The following is a 19189-nucleotide window of genomic DNA, read 5'->3' as shown; positions in this document are numbered from 1 at the left end:
AGAGCATTTTCAATGAAGAAAAATTCTCCCATTATCTAAGCTAATGTGACTGCTGCTAAATCTAGTTTTTAAAGTGTCTACTGGCATGAAATTTATTTTCACCATTGCTTCTTCCAAACTACAGTCTCAAATTCATACTATCAGGCTATATTCAGTTCTATCTAAGACAAACATTCAAAGTTTTCAGTTAACAAATCCTATTCCTTTTCACAGTCTTAATGATCACTTATATATAGAAAATTTCCTCTTTGGATCTGAAAGACATTTTATTGTAGTTTGTAATGTGCAGAAGGTTTTTATTTTTAACATGCAGTGTCTCAATATGAATATTTTATTAGCAATTATTTATTTTAATGCAATTCTACCTAAAAGTACATAAATTTTTACATGTCAGCCAAATACAAAAGTTATGGAAACAGAGAATGTCTATCATTATATGTGACCATAGAAGTAAAAAATTAACCCATTGAATATCCTCCTGAAGAAAATAAGTTGTTGCAAATAAAATAAAGATTTATAAATTATCTCTCTTCTACATAAAGAGCTATTTTGAATTCTATTGATTTCAGTCGAGTTATGTGTTGTGATAAGATAGTTTTATCCGTAAGTTTGAAAAATTTTAAGCACTTCTGTAATACTCTGGATTTGAGACATAAAATAGACATACGCCAATTGGTATACTGACAACACATGTATGTGTTCAAGATGATAACCTCCATTTATTTATTTGGGATTTTTTATATGAGACAATTTTACATGATCAGAAAAGGATACTTAAATGCATAATCATCCATGAGAATATCTATATTTTAGTGGCTGTAAAAACCCATTTAATGCATGACATAACTTTTCACATGGAAATCTCTAATACACTATGCATGATTAGCTCATATTTAAGCAAATTGTGTCTTCTATGTCAAAAGAGAGGTTTATACATATATATGTTTATACATATAAACATATATTATCTTTATAAAAAGATAATATGATCACTTGGAATTCAACAAAAAATATGCAAATCAAAATTTTCATTTTTCCTTAATTCCACTCAGGGTCTCCAGATTAACATTTGCCTCAGGGATATGGAGGGGAGGAGAAATACAATGAACAAAATAAAGCATCATTGCACGATGCCTACAACACCTCTCCCTCTTCAGAAGTGGCATCCTTGTAGCTAAATCTAAGAAAAAAAAAAAAACAGAAAATTAGAAAGAAGTAACTTCAGTCTTCCAGCTGGGAAGCAGATTTAGCTAGTGTGCTTTGAAGGACAATTAAGGGAAGGGAAGGAGAAAAGGGAAGGGGAGAGAGGAGAAGCAAAAGAAGAGGGAAGGAGGGGGAGAAGAAAAGAGAGCACAAGGAGGAGGGGAAGGAAGGAACAAAGCAAGAAAAGGCCATCATTATGCACTGACATTATTAGTGTCCATGTTTCCAGTGCTTAAGTTATATGAGACACATAAGAAATAAAAGTATATTTAATGACTGACAATTTATTATCTAACTTCATTGCAATAATGTACATTGAGTACCTCAATCTAGTGAGAAACCACAGCAGTGAATGAGACACACATTCTTTCCTTCAAAATCTGGATGTCTATTCCACCTAACAACTACCACATACACTAACATTATACAGTATTGCAATGTTGGTTACCCATTGGTACATTGAGGGCCATGTGCAACTTTGTGGGAGAATACCCAAACTAATCTCAGAATATTAGGAATTGCTTATTGTAGGAAGTTTAGAAAAAAGCCAAGTAAGCCTTGATTAAAAAGATGAGGAGCATTTCCAAGCACAAGAAACAAAAACTCCAAAGGAAACATGCATATTAAATTAGGCTCAGTGGAAGTTTTTCAGTTAGGCTGTGGTTTTGAGTGAAGTATGAAAAACATGGGAAGAGATGAGCCTTGAGAGATGACACTATTATTAACGCTTTTGGACTTCACACTTAAATTGGGAATCATTGAGAGCTCATGGATAGAAAAAAAGAAATTATTAGATCTATATTTATAGAAAATCACCAACATTCATTTTGTGATTTTTGAGTATAAAAAGTATCACTATACACCTACTTAGCCACATAAGATACCTACAAATCATACTATTTAAGCCTTGTTCCTTCATTTCTCATATCCTATTTGTATCTGTTGGTTACACTTCTTTAAATAGCTCATTTATAGGTTTCATGAAAGTGTTTGTCTTTCAATATTACCTACAATTGTATAATATCATGACTCTTCTGCAATTCAACCTTTCTGTTTTGAACCAATTCCTCTTACATAGCTAATGCTCCTTTCTCTAAAGCATTGCATTTTGGGGCCAGCGCTGTGGGGCAGTGGGTTAAAGCCCTGGCCTAAAGCAATGGCATCCCATATGGGTGCTGGTTCTAGTCCCAGCTGCTCCTCTTCCGATCCAGCTCTCTGCTGTGGCCTGAGAAAGCAGTGGAAGATGGCCCAAGTCCTTGAGGCCCCTGAACCCACTTGGGGAAGCTGGTAGAAGTTCCTGGCTCCTGGCTTCGGATCGGCGCAGCTCCAGCCATTATGGCCATCTGGGGGAATGAACCAGCGGATGGAAGACCTCTCTCTCTGTCTCTACCTCTCTCTGTAGCTCTTTCAAATAAATAAAATAAATCTTTTAAAAAAATAAAGCATTGCATAATAATGTGACTCTTCAGCTTATAATTTATTTGTTCATCATTACTTTCATCCCTTCCATTCTCTTTATTCTCTTATCTCTCCCTCCCTTTGACTCTCTCCCATCTTCAGTAATTTACTTCCATTTCTTATTATCAATGGATTTTGCACACACACACGTGGAGAGAGTTTGTTATAGTCAGGATGTATTTCATTTCTTCTTTTGTCATCTATTTTATTCCTGATATAATCACTTTTCTATTTCTCTTTTTTTACTGCTTCTTCTACAAGATTTTACTCTTCTTCTTTGTAAAATAATTTTACTATCCCTTCTTTTACTTCTCTACCCTGGTTCTACTTCTCTCCAAAGGACCTTGAAACAATCTTCCCAATGTTAGGAGAAACACCACTAAATTTTTTTTCAGTTGATGAATATTCCTATTTCATACTCTTTTTCAGTTAGCATGATACAAGATCTAATTTGGGGAAAGGACTTGTACTTATTTTGCCTTGCATGGTCGTGATATAGGACCATATACACACATGCTTCTAGTTTTTTTGGTTGTTGGACTCAAAGATATCTGTGTATTGTAATACACTTTTCCACATTAAAATTGCAACCACTATAAATGTGCAGAGAATTTTATCATTCAAAATTTATTTTTAATTGTAATAATCAAAAATATGGATTACTTATTTTGCCATACATGAGTTATTAAAAGTATTAATTTCTTCCTGGATTAATTTCATAATAGGTATATAATTATAAAACTTTGACCTCCTTTAGGAGAAAAGCAGTCCATCCTTTATAAATTTTTAAATTTAGATAAGTTATTTATCTTGAATAAGTTATCTATGTGACTGATCTTAATTCTTAACAAATGATTACAACATGAAAATCATGTAATAATAGAGACATAGCAAGTTGTCCATAATTAAATCCAACACAGCTATAGAAGACAAGAAATATTCATGAGATTGTTTTATAAAAAGTAATTTGCATAGAACATTTTTCTGAACTAAGCATAGTTTGAAGAGTATTACATTAAATTACGATAAAGTTAAATTTAATCAAGGTGAAAGACTACATTCAGAAGTATAAAAGATTATTGAAGTAGGTCAAAAGTAATGCAAATAAATGAAAATAATTTCCATGTTTTTGGATTGCAATAAAGTTGCTATGATGTCCTACAACTGAGGACATAGGTTTGAGTCCTAACTGTGCTCCCAGTTCAAGCTTCTTGTGGCAGACACTGGATAGCCACAAAGGATGGCTCATTACGTGCATAACTGCCATCCCATGGAAAACCTAGGTTTAGTTCTCATTTCTTGGTTTCAACTTGGTCTAGCTCTGAATGTTATAGGAACATGAATAATGAACCAGATTGAATTATGACTAGTTTCCACAGAGAGTACTTATAAATGAATTAAGAACTTATTATTAATCCCATTTGAATGGGCATAATTGATTTAAGAAAGCGTGAATTTTGTTATAAACAATACAGTATTTCACAGCATATCTTATTTTAAAATATATTAAAATATTTTAAGTATATTTTATAATTAATGATAAGTAGTTTATGAGGTAGGCAAACAAATTTTTTAAAGATTTATTTATTTATTTGAAAGTCAGAGTTACACAGAGAGAGGAGAGGCAGAGAGAGAGAGAGAGATCTTCCATCTGCAGGTTCACTCCCCATCTGGCTGCAATGGCCAGAGCTGCGCTGATCTGAAGCCAGGAGCCAGGAGACTCTTCCGGGTCTCCTACGTGGGTGCAGGAGTCCAAGGACTTGGGTCATCTTCTACTGCTTTCCCAGGCCACAGCAGAGAGCTGGATTGGAAGTGGAGCAGCCAGGACTCGAACCGGCGCCCATATGGGATGACAGTATTGCAGTACTGTATATACTTGTTGTATAATCAAATCAAGAAATTAATATCTCTACCACCTCACACACTTATATACATTAATATGGTTTATGCTGAAAGTGAACTTTCAAAAAAGTTATGTCAGATACCAAAGAAAACAATATATTTCCTATATTTGTGACTTCAGAGTTAAATAAATCATCAAATTTGTTGTCAAAAACAAAGTGATCAGAGAACCTTTACAAATTTACTATTTTATGTTCTTTCATTGGACAAAAACACTTAAGTCAATTTTCAAAGCTAGAAATACAAATTTTGAATGAAAATTACAGTTAATATGTGCAAAATGATGCAACTTCAAATAAAAGTATTATCAATGCTAAAAGATATAATAGTAATATGTTATTATACAGACAATGGGGATTTTTAGGAAGAGAGTCGTTGTTCACTATAAGACAAAATAGTGTCAAGTTTATACTCCAAGAGTATATTGGCTGAGTGTGATGACTGTAAAAACAATGCACTTTTCCCTGTGGCCAAATTTTGAGTGAAAAGGGTCTGGAAAACCACTCTTAAGTATTTTCTAATTTAGCTGCATGTTTTAGGTTTCCAATAAAATACAGAACATGTGCTATCTTTTGGGGAGTATTTGAAAATCACTTGTTTAAATTTGTAATAAGACTTTTGGAATCACGTATGTCAATTCCTTTTCTTTATTTACTGGTTTTTCAAAATCACTGTGAGATGATATGGAATAGACAATTTTCATACATTTCTATTTCTTCATAGCTATATTATGCCTTTATGCATAAAAACATGGTAATATCTTCTTAATATTATTTAGCCAAACAAAAATATTAAAAATTTCATGAAATTGCTATGTTAGAGACTCCAGGTAATAAAACATTGAAGAGAAATAGTAACTACTACAATAAGATCTTCACAATTCAGAACTTAACATTAATCAAATGAGAAAAAACTGTATATGAAGCAAAACATGACATGTCACAGAAAATTTAAAAACAGAGTACAAAATTTCAGAATTGAAAGCAGGGATATGGTAGTCACTAGATATACTGTGGAGCTGCAAATGTGAAATAAAAATTAAGAAAATAAAATTCATAATAGCTTGGCTATATCCCATTTTAAACAGCAAGGTCAGATCTATTCTCACCAGTAGAGTGAAGAATCATTGTGTATTTGGGAAAGTCTTGTTTAATTTCTTGAAAAAAGCCATGTGAAACAAAAAAGGACATAAAACCATCAAAATACTATCCTAGTTCTGTACATATTTTCCTGATTCAACAGGATTTGAGGATTATAAGGCATGTAGGTTACCTAAACATTCCCAACTACGGAGAGCTGATCTCTAAAAAGATGTAACAAGATTTGCCAATGACACTAGAGAAGTTTGTGGAGTTTGCACAAAATTATCCATTTTAAAGACTGTAGGTGGTGTAAGAAAATATACCAAATCTGAAATCACCAAGTCAATTTCAAAAGATATGAAGCTGGAAAAGCAACAATTATCATAAATATGCTTTATGCTCTCAAGTTAGGCTTTGAACACTGTCAGTCCTTCAGTATTATGCATTTTAACTATGAATAACATAGAAAGTTATCATTCTAAAAGTTTTCATATGCTTATAGGAATTTTAATTATGACTCCAATCCTTCTGAATGTAAATTTACTGGGAGCACGTACAAAATCTATTCAGTTGAAATTTTCCCAAAGAGCAGTGGGTGATGTGGTACAGTTGGTTAAGCCGCTGCTTGGGATGTCCACATCCCACATCAGAGGGCTGGTTTGAGCCTCAACTACTCCACTTCTGAATTAATTCCCTGCTGATACTGTACCTGAGAACAATTGGGTGCTTGAGTCCCTGTCACTCACGTTAGAAGGTCTGATGGATTTCCTATCTCCCTGCTTTGGCCTGCCCCAGCCCTGGTTGCTGCAGTCATTTGGGTAGTGAAGCAGTGAATAGAAGAACTAAGTCAGTTAGTCTTTCTCCCTATTTCTGTCTCTCTCCCTGTCACTCTCTGCCTTTCAAATAAACAAATTTTTAAAAATTTCTTCAAATATCCTTATTGTTAATATGCTCTCAAAAACAAATTGCATGATTATAAAGGAGGAAAAAGTAAATAAGTAAATGACATAACCATAATAAGAAAATAGAAAAGGTGATTAATATTGCAAAGCTACCTTGTAGAAATCTACAGCATATGTCAATGCTTAATTTGTCACAAATGTGTGGGGAAAAAACATAATATTAAAATTACAAGATTGTTTGCATAATTTTATTGAAACAGATGGAAAATTTTGTTTTTTAAAAATAAATGATATTCTTTAGAACAGTTTTAGATACACAGAAAATTTATGAAAAAATAGTTCATGTATACTCCTCAACCAATTTCCGCATAATAAAATCTTATATTAGTATGGTACGTAGGACAGATTTAAGGCTCTAGTACTGATTTATTGTTAATTCTATAATATATTAAGATTTCCTTGTTTTTAATTAAGATGTATATATTTTAAAGGTAGAGTAATGGGGAGAGAGAGAGAGAGGGACAAAGGGAAATCCTCCATCTGTTGTTCACGTACAAGAGTCCACAATATTTAGGGCTAGCCTCTGCCAAAGCCAGAAACTCCATCTGATGTGTATAAAATTAATTAAAAATAGATCTTAGAAAAAATAAGAATGAGAAAAGGAGAGGGAAGAGGTAGGAGACTGGGAGTGTGCGTATGGTGGGAAGAATCACTATGTTCCTAAAGGTGTGTTTATGAAATGCATGAAGTTTGTATATCTTAAATAAAAGGTTCCTAGTGGGGAGGGGGGGTGGGGAGGGCAGGACTCCATCTAAGTCTTCCACAATGCCAGGACGTAAGTACTTGGGCTATCATCTGCTGCCTTCCAGATGTACTAGCAGAAGACTGGATTAGAAGTGTGCAGTAGTTGGAACGTGAACCACATACTCTGATATGGAATGTGGGCATCCCAAGAGGGGCTGAACCTACTGTACTGCAACAGTCAGCCCATCTTTGGTTTTTACTTAATTTCCTTTCCTCCTCTACAATACCATCAAGGGTATAATGCTACCTATGTAATTTATGTTTCCTTAGGTTCTTCCTCTTGGTTAGGTAAATTTCTCAGATGCTAAATCTTTCTGATGACTTGATGGTTTTGAGGAATAGTGGTCAGCTATTTGGTAGAAGGTTACTTGTTATTTAATTTTTTTCCTCATGAAGAGCCTGAGCTTATATAGGCTTTGTGAGGTAAAACATAACAGTAAAGTACCATTTCCATTTCATCATATTAACAATGCATATGATAGACATGGCTGTCACAGTTGATGTGATCCTTTATAGTCTAGTAGTAGTGTCAGATTTCTCCAGTGTAGTTTCTTCTTTTATCCTTTTCCATGCTATACTTTTTGGAATGAAGCCATCACCCATAACTCTCATATAAGTGGAAGTTATTCTACAGCCTCATCAAGATGGAATATCTTTTACAAATTCCTGCATAGATTTGCATCTTCTCAGCTTGTTTCTTTATTCATTTATAGATCATTATTGACTCATAGATATTTGAACAATTAGGTTATCATCCAGTATCTCTTCATTTCCTTGCTCAGATTGTTCCAGTTTTAGCTACTGGGAGCATCTTTAGCTGTGTCCATTGTCCCTCTGATATACCCTCATCATTGTGGTATGTGTGTGTTTTTTTTTTTCCTGTACATCCTCCTTTTCTAGGACCATGAAATGCCCCAGATAAATCTCATATATTTCTTATTACAACATTCAATCCATCATTTCTCCAAGCAATCCTGCTTCTTCTTACAAGAGAATGGTATTACAAAAACAATATGTGGGTGCTAGAGGTGCTCATTGTTATTGGGATGTTCTTGCTTCTTAGCCCTCTTAGCTGACAGAGCAAGAAAATACTTATGTTTATACTAACCCATGCAGATACACATAATTAAATATTTATATATGAAATAATAAGTTACATTAAGCTTATATAACAGTTACACTAAGCTATTCATGACAGGGTACATCAAGTTAAGCAACCACCTGCCAATCCAACATCCCATATGAGTGCTGGTTCAAGCCCCAGCTGCTCCAATTCCAATCCAGCTCCCTGCTAATGTGTCTGAGAAAATAGCAAAAGATGGCTTAGGCGCTTGGGCCCCTCCCACCCACATGGAAGATCCCCATGGAGTTCCAGGCTCCTGGCTTTAGTCTTGTCCAGCCCTGGCTGATACTGCCTCATTTGGGGAATGAACCAGAGGATCAATGATATCCCTCCCCACACCAACATGTTAATTTAAAAAAAAAAAAAAAAAAAAAGCTAACCATGAGTTTATACTGATTCCTCCTCTTACATTATCAAGTGGCTTATTCTTTCTCTTTTGCTTGAGGTAAGCAGATTTTTGCTTATATATAAGCTCCAACTGTGATGATGCTGGCTCCCACCTTCAGTCATCCATCTATTTAACTGTTTAAATTCATTGTAGACGTACAATGGTCAGAATCGATCGTAAATGTCTCCTGTGTAATACATCTTATCAATTAAAAACAGTGCCTAGGTACAGATTATAATTTCCAAAGATACATGGGCTAGCACTTTTCTGTTTTTAATTGAGATTTTTTCATGTATTTGTGACAGTTATACTGTTTGCCACTTTCTTATTTCGTCCTGTGGTTGACCTTAAATTTTTTTTCAATTTGCATATATTAATGTTCACCTATGCTATAATTTTCTAAGTATTTTCACAAATGTGGAGTGATACGTATTCAACATTACAGGATTACATACAAAAGCAGGTGTTGTGGCACAGCAGGTTAATCTGTTGCTTGGAATACCCATATCCCATATTGGAGTGGCAACTCAACTCCCAGCTTCTCCATTTCTGAACCAGTTTTCTGCTAATGCTCTCAGGAAGACATTGGATAATGTTATAATTATTTGGGTCCCTGAAATCCACATGGAATACCCCTATAGATTTCCTGGCTGTTATGCACATTTGGGAAATTAACCAGCAGATGGAAGATCTATCTTTTTCTTTGTTACACACACACACAGGGGGAGGAGGAGAGACAGAGAGAGAAGAGACAGACACTTTCAAATAAATGTTATTTAAAAATTATAAAGAAAAGTGTCATTGTCCTCAAAGAAATTCTGTATTTCATCTACTGGATTCTCTTTCCTTTCCTCTGAAATAAAAGAAATCCTTGATGTTTCACAGTCTATAATTTTGGCTTTTCTAAAATGTTATATATTTACAATCACACTATTTTTATCCTTTTTGAACTGTCATCTTTCATTTAGAGGTATGCATTTAAAATTCATGCTTGTCTTTTGATTGATATCTCACTCATTTCTATCACTGCACAATGTGCCATTGTATTGATGCAGCCACATTTTTACCTTTTGAAGAAAATATTGATTGCTCCTAGTTTAAGTCAATATTAATAAATATTCTATCAAGATTAATATGCTTTTTGGGACATAATCTTTTAAATCCATTAGTTAAACACTATTAAAATACCTGGATTGAATTATAAGAATATATTTAATTTTGTAAGAAAGTGTCAGGACCAGCACTGTGGAGCAGCGGGTTAATCCTCCACCTGTGGTGCCAGCATCCCACATGGGCACTGGTTCTATCCCAGCTGCTCCTCTCCCATCCAGCTCTCTGATATGGCCTGGGAAAGCAGTAGAAGATGGCCCAAGTCCTTGGGCCCCTGCACCCACGTGAGAGAACCAGAAGAAGCTCCTGGTTCCTGACTTCAGATTGGCGCAGCTCCAGCCATTGCAGCCATTTTTGGAGTGAACCAGCAGATGGAAGACCTTGCCCTCTGTCTCTCCCTCTAACTGTCTATAATTCTACCTCTCAAATAAATAAAATAATAATCTTTAAAAAAAAAAGAAAATGTCAAATGGTCTTCCAATGTAGCTGCACCATTTCACCCTTCCATCAGCAATGAATGAGCTTCTGCTGTTGGAATACTCACCAGTGAGGATATGGTCATTGTTTTAGGTTTTATGAATCCTGATATTTCACTGTTCTTTCAATTTGCATGCCCTAATGATAAAGGATATTCAGCATCCTTCATGTGCCTATTCATTATTTTCTGAGGTATCTGCTCAGATCTGTTGTCCACTTTTAAATTGGGCTATTTGTTTTTTTAGCATTTTAAGAGTTTTTAAAATATATTTAGGATACAATGCTTTATCAGATACATGTCTTACAAATATTTTTCCCAGCATGTGAATTGTGTTTCATTCTGCTAATAATTTTACTCAGATTAGACTTTTTTCTATGTAACATATAAAACTTTTTGATATAATAGTACATACCTCCAGACACATGTACAAGTACACAATTTGTACTGATCAAATCAGGGTGATCAACCTCTCCATGTCCCCATCACTATCCCATCTTCAAAGTATCCTAAGGTCTCCCTTCCAACCATGCATAAAATGTATAACAGGTCACTGAACTACAGTTTTCCCATCTCTGCTTCATGCTATAAAAAAACTCATTCTTTCCATCTGACTACACTTTGATATCTGATCTCCCTCTGTCGCCACTCTCCCAAACCCTCTCAAGTCTCTAATAATCCTTAGTTCACATTTAGAGTAACTTGTTTTTTATCTTCCACATATGAAAGACAACATGTGGTTTTCATTTTGTGTGTCTTACTTCACCTAATATTATGGTGAAATTAGGTTGCTTTTCTTACTTTAACAAACACTGACTTGTTAATTTTTTTTTATCATGGGTTATGCTCTTGATGTTGTAGCTAAAAACAAATGTAGCTTTTCTCCTATATCATTTCTATTTTCAGATTTTTTTCTTGCCTTTAAAATGCTATATACTACTAAATAAACAGAAGATGAGATTTAAAAGTGGAAAAAATCTACCATGTTCATGGATTAGAAGAATCAACATCATTAAAATATCCATATTATCAAAAGCAATTTACAGATTCAATGTGCTGTCAATCAAAATTACCAACTACTTTCTTTGCAGATCTAGAGAAAACTATGCAGAAATTAATATGAAAACAAAAGAGACTCCAAATAGCTAAAGCAATATTATACAACAAAAACAAAGCCAGAGGCATCACAATGCCCAATATCAAGACATACTACAGGGCAGTTATAATCAAAACAGCCTGGTACAGGCACAAAAACAAACTTGTAGACCAATGGAACAGAATAAAAACTCCAGAAATCAACCCATGCATCCATAGCCAACTTATCTTTGACAAAGGAGCTAAAATCAACCTGTGGAACAAGACAGTCTCTAATAAATGATGCTGGGAAAACTGGATCTCCACATGAAGTATGAAACTAAACCCTTACTTTAAACCTTACACAAAAATCCACTTAAAATGGATCAAAAACCCAAATCTAAGACCCAACACCACGAAATCATTAGACAACATGGAAGAAATTCTATAAGACATTGGCATAGGCAAAGACTTCTTGGAAAAGATCCAAAAAGCATAGGCAATCAAAGCCAAAACTGACAAATGGGATTACATTAAGCTGAGAAGCTTCTACACTACAGAAGAAACACTCAGCAAAGTGAAGAGACTACGGAAAGAATGGGAGAAAATATTTGCAAACTATGCAATCGACAATGGGTTAACATCTAGAATATATAAAGAGCTCAAGAAATTCAACAACCACCAAACAAAGGATCGAGTGAAGAAATGGGCAAAAGACTTAAATAGGCATTTTTCAAGAGAGGAAATTCAAATGGCCACTAAACACTGGTGAAAATGCTCAGGATCACTAGCCATCAGGGAAATGCAAATCAAAACCACAATGAGGTTTCACCTCACTCCAGTTAGAATGGCTCATGTACAGAAATCAACAAATGACAAATGCTTGCAAGGATGAGGGGAAAAAGGTACCCTAATCCACTGCTGGTGGCAATGTAAACTGGTGCAACCACTATGGAAGGCATTACTAAGATACCTCAGAAATCTGAAAATAGACCTAACATATGATCTAGCCATCCAACTCCTGGGAATTTACCCAAACCAAAAGAAATCAGTATATGAAGTAGTTATCCAAACCCCCATGTTTGTTGCAGCACAATTCACAATAGTGAAGTCATGGAATCAACCCAGATATCCATCAACTGTTGACTGGATAAAGAAATTATAGTGTATATACAATATGGAATACTACTCAGCTGTAAAAAAAAAAAAAAAAAATGAAATAAGATAGTTGCAACTGGAAAGCATTATACATAGTGAAATAAGCCAATCCCAAAAAGACAGATATCATATGTTTCTCATGAGTAACTAACAGAATACTTGAAATGTAATGTATTGGACTGTAACAGGCTTTTTGCAATTCAATGATTGTTTATAGTCCTTGTCTCTTCCACTGTTTTGTTTTGTCTGGTTTTTGTTTTTTTTTTTTTTTTGTTTTGTTTTGTTTTGTTTTTTGTTTTTTTTTTCCTCTTCATACTATTTGTTGAATTCCTTTACTTATTTACTTGAATTCCTTTCCTATACAATCACCAAGTATACTGAAAATAGATCATGGTAAAAAATAGGAATGGGAATTGGAGAGGGAGAGGGAGGAAGGGTTGCAAAGTAGAGAGAAGGAAAATTCTGCTATGTTCCTAAATCTGTATATATGAAATAAATGAAACTTGTGTAACTTAAATTTTTAAAAAATTAAAAATAAAATGCTTTGTACTATTTTTGTAATAAAAAATAAAAACAGAATAAATGTAAATGATACACCATAAAAGAAACTGAAGTAATTGGGCTTTTAGTCTGAAGATTTAAATTTCTCTATGCCTCCCAAACTCACAAAAAGCTAATTTCGGGATTCTTCATCATGAGAATCTGGTGGGATTCCTGGAAATGAATTCCACAAATACTTCCTCTAAGACTTTGCCTCTCTTGGGAGCTTCTCATTTTCAAACTAGTCTACCCTCAGTCTCCAGCATTTCATCAAAACTGCCATTTAAGCATTCCTACCACTTTGGGCTATGGCTATTTCTGCTTAACTCTTCAGTCTTTGTACACCCTGATTCTACAAATTTTAGCACAGTACTTTGCTCTACAATCTCAGTTATCTCCTAGGTCAAAGAAACTCTTTTTTTTTTTTTTTTCATTTTATGCAGGCTTCATTGTAAGGATAAGAAAAACAAATAGTGAACCATTTTTGTTTAGTTGAAACCAAAAGTCTTTTCTCTTCTAAGCAAGAGCTATTGAATACTTATTTATCAATTCAAATTTTGCAAGTTTTGCTGGAATACAATAGCAGAATAAAATCTCCATTATAATTTTTAAAGGATACGGCAGAATATAAAACAATGGAGAGGGCATTTAACACAACAATTAAGACACTTGGATATCTGCATCCTGCATCAGAGTGCTTGCTTGGATTAGTTGTGGCTTCCCTTCCAATTCCAGCTGCCTGCTAATGTGTAACCTGTGAGGCAGCAGGTGATGGCTCAAACACTTGGAACCCTACTACTTATGTGGGAGACCTGGATTGAACTCCAGGCTTCAGCCTAAGCCAGCCCCTACTGTTGAAGGCATCTGGGGAGAGATCCAGCAAATTGGAGACATCTCTGTCTCTCTGCCTAATGAATATAAATAAAAATTGAGAAAGAATACTCAACAAATAAATCATATAAAATATACTGAAAACAGTTCTTTGTAAAAATTAAGAGTGGGAATAGGAAAGAGAGTAAGAAAAAGGGTTGGAGCATGGGCAGGAGGGAGGGAAGGGTGGGATATATCACTATGTTCCTAATTCCACTTATATAAAATCTCTTTTGATCAAAATATTTTCTATGTGTTGTAACATACTAATTGTTTACAAAACATCACTTTTTGTTTTATTGGAATAAGTAATAGCTTATAGAATAAAATGTACAGTTTAAGGAAAATTTTACTCATTTTTGTTGAGTAGAATGAAAATCTATATTTATATGTAATCCTTCAAATGTTCTATAGATATCTGCTAAGCCTATTTAGAAAGGTGAAAAATTCACACTTATTTTATGGAAATACAGATATCAGTCTCAGACATGGATGTTCTCCACTGTTAACTTCAAAGCCAAGTCATTTTCTGCATGAGTCAATAGGAACCAGTATGAGCATAGTACACTATACAACACATGTTACCCTAAACCTTGTTACCAAGAAACTAATCCTTTTATCCAACACTAAGAATAATGACATACCAAATAAATATCAAATAAATAAAAGCAAAATATTTTTTCACTTATACCACCATTTATCATACTGAATTTAATGTGACAAATGTGATAAATATATATTGAATGGCAACCACAACCCATGTATAGAGTTGTTCACATAGATTACAGTTTAAAAATAAGAAAGAAATGGTACCTGGTTATGTAGAACTTACAGTCCAGTCTATATAAATGCTTTTATCAAATATTGGCTTTGTTCAATTTACTGAAGTTTATCATGAGGAACAAATGTGAGGGTGAAAATATAGAAACATTAACTGCAATCTACCTTTCAGTGAATGTACTTTTTTGGACAAAAATACTCCATTATTCCACGATGAAGGCAGAACAGAACCAATGATTCATGTATGTAGATAATCATTTGTACTTTGTATTTACACAAATACAATGTATTTTCTAATATGGATCTCCACCTCCACACTTAGACCAAAATAAAAAATAAAAGGGCAGGTGTCTGACACAGCACCTTGGATCACCATTTGTGATTCCCACATCCCAGATTAGGGTGCCTAGTTTGAGTCCTGGCTACACTGCTTCTAATCCAGTTCTCTGCTGATATATATTCTGGGAGGCACAGATTGTCAGCTCAAGTGCTTGGATGCCTGCCACTCACATGGGAGATATGTGTTGAGTTCCAGGCTTCTGGGTTCTAACTGGCTGTTGTGGGCATTTGGGGAATGAACAGGTAGATGAAAGGTCTTTCACTCTCTCCTACTTTCATATTGAATTAATTAAAAACAAAATTCACTATTACATCTAAAGCAGTCCAGGGCAATGAGTACACACAAATAGTATTCCATGCATCTTGTTTTTGTCTTGCTACATTCCATCCATGTAATGAAATGTTGTGCTGTGGGTCTACTAGAAGCCCCAGGGGCTAAAGTGAAATGTGGATCCTGATGCTCTGAAATAGCTGGATTTTTGGAGCATGAAACTGAAGCAATTGCCAGTGTCAGCATTTAGTGAAAAATGTATTTCTACTTAAAGAAAAATAATTCAAATAGTCCAAAATGAGGAGACTAAATTAAGACATAAGGAGGAGTTTCCAAGTAGAGTTAAATGTGAGCCTGCATTAATTTTCTTACTCTCTTACCTGCCTTCTTCAGCATGAATGTATGGAAGTTTAAAGGAGTTAAAAAGGAGTAAACAATAACTAATCCTTACTCATATTCCCACACTCATTCTGAAGCAGCTGCATAATAATCTTTAAATCCTTGACATTACTTGATTATGCAATTTAATTAGCACACCACTCATCACTGAATATTAGACATTCTTCATCTTGTAACTCATACAACTTTTCAAATAACATCTCTGAATGTTCCAAATTTTAACAACAATCTATTATGCACAAAGCTATTTACATTAAAAATGTTATTTAATTTCCAAAATGTATTTTGTCACATTTTATCAGAATCCTTATGCAAAATTTGACATTGTATAAACCGTAATAGATATTTTTCACTAAAATAAGATTTTTTTAAAAAAATTATTTTGAGAGGCAGAAAGAGATGCAGAGGGAGAAACAGACAAATAGAGACAGAATTCCCACCCACTTTGTTTCTCCCCAAATGCCAAAAATAAGGTTGGGCTTAGATAGAGAAACATAGAGGTATAAGAAAAGAAAATCATGTTGCTATAAAGAAGTGTTTACAGAAAAACAAGACAAATGCTTTCCAGGATGTTTTAAAATTTTTTATTTATTGAGTTTCCAAGATGGTGGAGTAGGGAGGGAGGTTACTGCTCCAACCCAGGAGAAGATAGTTTAAAAAAAGTAGAGATGGTTTTCTATGGTTTAAAAAAAGTGGAGTTGAAAAAGGAAATGTAACAACAGACACCACAGAAATAAAGAATCATTAGAAATTACTACAAAGATTGTATGTAAACAAACTGGGAAATCTAGCAGAAATGGATAGATTCCTGGACACATGCAACCTACCTAAATTGAACCATGAAGACAGAGAAAACCTAAACAGACCCATAACCAAGACAGAAATTGAATCAGTAATAAAAGCTCTCCCAACAAGAAAAAAAATGCCCAAGACCAGATGGATTCATTGCTGAATTCTACCAGACATTTAAAGAAGAACTAACTCCAAATCTTCTCTAGCTATTCAAAACAACTGAAAGAGAGAGAATCCTCCCAAATTCTTTATATGAAGCCAGCATCACCTTAGTTCCTAAACCTGAAAAGGATGCAACAGAAAAAGCGAATTACAGACCAATTTCCCTGATAAACACAGACTCAATGAAAGATCATCCACCCAGACCAAGTGCGATTTATCCCTGGTATGCAAGGATGGTTCAACAATCACAAATCAATCACTGTGATACACCACATTAACAAACTGATTAACAAAAACCATATGATTATCTCAATAGATGCAGAGAAAGCATTTGATACAATACAACACTCTTTCATGATGAAAACTAAGCAAATTGGGTACAAAAGGAACAACACAATCAAGGAAATTTATGACAAACCCAAGGCCAGCATCATACTGAATGGGGTAAAATTGGAAGCATTCCCACTGAGATCTGGTATCAGATAGGGATGCCCACTCTCATCACTGCTATTCAATATAGTATTGGAAGTTTTAGCCAGAACCTTAAGCAAGAAAAAAAAATCAAAGGGATACAAATTGGGAAGGAAGAAGTCAAACTATCCCTATTTGCAGATGACATGATTATTTAGGGGATCCAAAGAACTCCACTAAGAGAAAACTGGAACTCATAGAAGAGTTTGGTAAAGTAGCAGAATATAACACCAATACACAAAAATCAACAGCCTTTGTATACACAGACAATGCCACAGCTGAAAAAGAACTTCTAAGATCAATCCCATTCACAATAGCTACAAAAAAAATAATAATAAATCAAATACCTTGGAATAAATTAAACCAAGAAAGCCAAAGATCTCTACAAAAAGAATTACAAAACTTTAAAGAAAGAAATAGAAGATACAAAAGCATAGAAAACTCTTCCATATTCACTGATTGGAAGGATCAATATTATCAAAATGTCAATTCTTCCAAAAGCAAATTACAGAGTCAATGTGATAGCAATCAAAATATCATAGACATTCTTCTTACATCTGGAAGAAATGACGCTGAAATTCATATGGAGGAACAGGAGATCTTGAATAGCTAAAACAGTCTTAACAATAAAAACAGGGGCCAGTACTGTGGTGCAGCGCGTTAACGCTCTGGCCTGAAATGCTGGCAACCCATATGGGCACCAGTTCGAGTTCTGGCTACTCCTCTTCTGATCCAGCTCTTTGCTGTGGCCTGGGAAAGCAGTAGAGGCCCAGTCCTTGGGCCCCTGCACCCGTGTGGAGAACCAGAAGATGCTCCTGGCTCCTGGCTTCTGATCAGTGCAGCTACAGCCATTGTGGCCATCTGGGATTGAACCATCAGAAGGAAGACCTGCCTCTCCTCTCTCTGGAGGTATCACAATACCAGATTTCAAGACATACTACAGGGAAGTTATAATCAAAATAGCATGGTACTTGTACAGAAACAGATGGATAGACCAATGGAACAGAATAGAAACTCCAGAAATCAATCCAAACATCTACAACCAACTTATATTTGATGTAGGAGCTAAAACCAATTCCTGGAGCAGGGACAGTCTATTCAACAAATGGTGCTAGCAAAGAAGCAAGACCCCTTTCTACCTTACACCTTACACAAAAATCCTCAACATGAATTAAAGATCTAGAGCCACAACCCGACACCATCAAATTATTAGAGAACATAGGAAGAACTCTGCAAAAATATTGGCACAGGCAAAGACTTCTTGGAAAAGAACCCAGAGGCACAGGCAGCCAAAGCCAAAATTAACAACTAGGATTACATCAAATTGAGAAGTTTCTGTACTGCAAAAGAAACAGTCAGGAAAGTAAAGAGGCAACCAACAGAATGGGAAAACATGCAAATTATGCAACTAATAAAGCATTAATAGCCAGAATCTACAAAGAGATCAAGAAACTCCACAACAAAAAAACAAACAACTCACTTAAGAGATGGGTCAAGCTCTTAAACAATCAGACATGTTTCAAAAGAGGAAATCCAAATGGCCAAAAGATACATTCTGTAGTTCAGCATCACTAGTCATCAGGGAAATGCAAATCAAAACCACAATGATGTTTCACCTCACCCCCATTAGAATGGCGTTCTATCTTTTTTAAAAAACTTTTATTTAGTAAATATAAATTTCCAAAGTACAGTTTATGGATTACAATGGCTTTTCCCCCATAACTTCCCTCCCACCCGCAACCCTCCCCTCTCCCGCTACCTCTCCCATTCCATTCACATCAAGATTCATTTTCAATTCTCTTTATATACAGAAGATCAATTTAGTATATATTAAGTAAAGATTTCATCAGTTTGCACCCACACAGAACATAAAGTAAAAATACTGT

This window comes from Lepus europaeus, chromosome 10, assembly GCF_033115175.1.
Source record: "Lepus europaeus isolate LE1 chromosome 10, mLepTim1.pri, whole genome shotgun sequence".
NCBI classification, from domain to species: domain Eukaryota; kingdom Metazoa; phylum Chordata; class Mammalia; order Lagomorpha; family Leporidae; genus Lepus; species Lepus europaeus.
The sequence above is the reverse complement of the archived record's forward strand: the minus strand, read 5'-3'. Positions refer to the sequence as shown.